The sequence below is a fragment of the Chanos chanos genome, chromosome 2 (genome assembly GCF_902362185.1).
Source record: "Chanos chanos chromosome 2, fChaCha1.1, whole genome shotgun sequence".
NCBI lineage: Eukaryota > Metazoa > Chordata > Actinopteri > Gonorynchiformes > Chanidae > Chanos > Chanos chanos.
In genome coordinates, this window is record NC_044496.1 from 59,002,568 (window position 1) to 59,006,679 (window position 4,112).

Sequence of the window (4,112 nt, forward strand, 5' to 3'; positions counted from 1 at the left end):
TGACAGTGAACACAAAGTGAGAGTCCTGAAGGTTTGTGTGGCATTTAGTTGGACACAGCTGTCCCTCAGTTTTCAATAAAAATACAGCCTCGGCTCTGTCACTCAGTGTGTGTGTGTGTGTGTGTGTGTGAGTGCGTGTGTGTGTGACTATGTGCTGTGACTATGTGTCTGTGCTTTCTGACTAAAGGTTATGTGGTGCATGCATCAGTCTGATTGAGGAGAATCACTACACCTGTGTTATATGTTATGGTAGAGTCAAGTGAAGCCTAACAGTTTTGAGACTTTAGAGATCACAGTATTTTTTATAGATTACAGGGTTTTTTTTTTTTTTACAGATTATAGTATGTTATACAGATTACAGTAAATTCTACAGATTACAGTAAATTCTACAGATTATAGTATGTTATACAGATTACAGTAAATTCTACAGATTACAGTTTTACAGGTGAAATAAAGTTGTTCCTAAACAATTAAAATTAAGTTTTGAGTAACTTATTTTACTCCAACTGGATATGATGTGTATGCAAAGGGGATGGTCCTGGACTTGTCAAAGCTGTCTGTGTTTGAATGTTAGTAGTTAGTGCAGATTGTGAGTGTTAATGTGTTAGTGTAGACTGTGAGTGTTAGTGTGTTAATGCGTTAGTGTAGACTGTCAATGTTAGTGTAGGCTGTGAATGTGTGTTAGTGTGTTAGTGTGTCAGTGTAGGCTGTGAATGTGAGTGTGTTAGCGTAGGCTGTGAGTGTTAGTGTGTTAGTGTGTCAGTGTAGGCTGTGAATGTGAGTGTGTTAGCATAGGCTGTGAGTGTTAGTGTGTTAGTATAGACTGTGAGTGTTAGTGTGTTAGCGTAGACTGTGAGTGTTAGTGTGTTAGTGTAGACCGTGAATGTTAGTGTGTTAGTATAGACTGTGACTGTTAGTGTGTTAGTGTAGACTGTGAGTGTTAGTGTGTTAGTGTAGACTGTGAGTGTTAGTGTGTCAGTGTAGACTGTGAGTGTTAGTGTGTTAGTGTAGGCTGTGAATGTGAGTGTGTTAGTGTAGACTGTGAGTGTTAGTGTGTTGGTGTAGACCGTGAATGTTAGTGTGTTAGTATAGACTGTGACTGTTAGTGTGTTAGTGTAGACTGTGAGTGTTAGTGTGTTAGTGTAGACTGTGAGTGTTAGTGTGTCAGTGTAGACTGTGAGTGTTAGTGTGTTAGTGTAGGCTGTGAATGTGAGTGTGTTGGTGTAGACTGTGAGTGTTAGTGTGTTGGTGTGTTAGTGTAGACTGTGAGTGTAAGTGTGTTGGTGTAGACTGTGAGTGTTAGTGTGTTAGTGTAGACTGTGAATGTTAGTGTGTTGGTGTAGACTGTGGGTGTTATTGTGTTAGTTTAGACTGTGAGTGTTAGTGTGTTAGTGTAGACTGTGAGTGTTAGTGTGTTAGTGTGGACCGTGAATGTTAGTGTGTTAGTGTAGACTGTGAGTGTTAGTGTGTTAGTGTAGACTGTGAGTGTTAGTGTGTTAGTGTGTTGGTGTAGACTGTGAGTGTTAGTGAGTGTACACGCATATACACACAGCCAAACACACACATACATGTACACACACACACCGACAGATACAAAACACACACACACACACACACACACACATACATACACACAGCCACACACACGCACACACACATGTACACACACGCATACATACACACAGCCACACACACGCACACACACACATACACACACACGTACACATACACACAGCCACACACACGTACACACACACGTACACATACACACAGCCACACACACGTACACACACACATACATACACACACACTCACACACACACACACACGCACGCACACGCACGCACACACACACACACACACGCGCGCGCACGCACGCACGCACACACACATGCACACACACACACACACACACACACACACTCACTCTCGCTTTCTCTCACACGCGCACACACACACACACACGTACACGCGTACAGGAACACTCACATACATGCATACACACACTCACGCACACTTACATGCAGACCTGAGAAGCATAATGATGTGTGGCATGAAGGCTCTGGTTTTCTACCAGTCAAATACACCTCTCCCTCTGTCTGTCCCTCTCTTTTTCTCTCTCTCTCTCTGTCCCTCTCTCTCTCTCCCTCTGTCTGTCCCTCTCTCTCTCTCCCTCTGTCCCTCTCTCTCTCCCTCTGTCTGTCCCTCTCTTTCTCTCTCTCTGTCCCTCTCTCTCTCTGTCTGTCCCTCTCTTTCTCTCTCTGTCTGTCCCTCTCTCTCTCTCTCTCTCTCTCTCTGTCCCTCTCTCTCTCTCCCTCTGTCCCTCTCCCTCTCTGTCTGTCCCTCTCTCTCTCTCTCTCTCTCTCTCTCTCTTTGTCCCTCTCTCTCCCTTTCTCTCTCTCTCTCTGTCACACACACACACACCCCTGTCAGTCAAGTTGTGAATCCACTCCTCTGTTTCTCTTCCTCTCTGCAGATGTCTTTTACATGTGGTGAGGGCTGAGGGTCTGTTCTAAGCGACTCAGCAATAATTCAGCCCAACAACTGTCTCCTCTGACAACTTTAATATCTCACTCCCCTCTGTCACCACTATATCTCCCCACACTCGTGTGTGTGTCTATGTGTGTCTGTGTGTGTGAGAGAGAGAGACAGAGAGCTAACAATTTCTCTTTTGATACCCTCTATCCTGATGTATAATTCAAACATCATGTGGCATGTGACCATTTCCAAACACACAGATGTGTAAAAAAATGATATGAACCTCATATCAGGCTGGCAGCCCAGCCCAGTCTGGTGTGTGTGCCACGGGGACGGGACGGAGACAGAAGCAGCTGTCAAAGAGAAAGAGAGAGCATCCTCAGAATTACACTGTAACACCACCCAAAACCACCCAACACCACCTAGCCATACCACCCAAAACCACCCAGCCATACCACCCAAAACCACCCAGCCACACCACCCAACACCACCCAAGATCACCCAACACCACCCAGCCACAGCATCCAACACCACCCAATACCACCCAACATCACCCAACACCACCCAGCCACAGCATCCAACACCACCCAACACCCCCCAGCCACACCACCCAACACCACCCAACACCACCCAGCCACAGCATCCAACACCACCCAAGATCACCCAACACCACCCAGCCACAGCATCCAACACCACCCAATACCACCCAACATCACCCAACACCACCCAGCCACAGCATCCAACACCACCCAAAACCACCCAGCCACACCACCCAACACCACCCAAGATCACCCAACACCACCCAGCCACAGCATCCAACACCACCCAATACCACCCAACATCACCCAACACCACCCAGCCACAGCATCCAACACCACCCAACACCCCCCAGCCACACCACCCAACACCACCCAGCCACAGCATCCAACACCACCCAACACCCCCCAGCCACACCACCCAACACCACCCAGCCACAGCATCCAACACCACCCAACACCACCCAGCCAAAGCATCCAACACCACCCAACATCACCCAACACCACCCAACACCCCCCAGCCACACCACCCAACACCACCCAACACCACCCAGCCACAGCATCCAACACCACCCAACACCCCCCAGCCACACCACCCAACACCACCCAGCCACAGCATCCAACACCACCCAACACCACCCAGCCAAAGCATCCAACACCACCCAACACCACCCAACATCACCCAACACCACCCAGCCACAGCATCCAACACCACCCAACACCCCCCAGCCACACCACCCAACACCACCCAACACCACCCAGCCACAGCATCCAACACCACCCAGCCACAGCATCCAACACCACCCAACACCCCCCAGCCACACCACCCAACACCACCCAACACCACCCAGCCACAGCATCCAACACCACCCAACACCCCCCAGCCACACCACCCAACACCACCCAACACCACCCAGCCACACCACCCAGCCACACCACCCAACACCACCCAGCCACAGCAAAAGTTCCTGTCCACTAATGTCTCCCCTCCACTCATATCCACTCAACTGATGGAGAAAATATATACATGTGCATACACAGCTACACACATTCATATCGGCACCACACACATACACATACATAAATATATATCAGTAC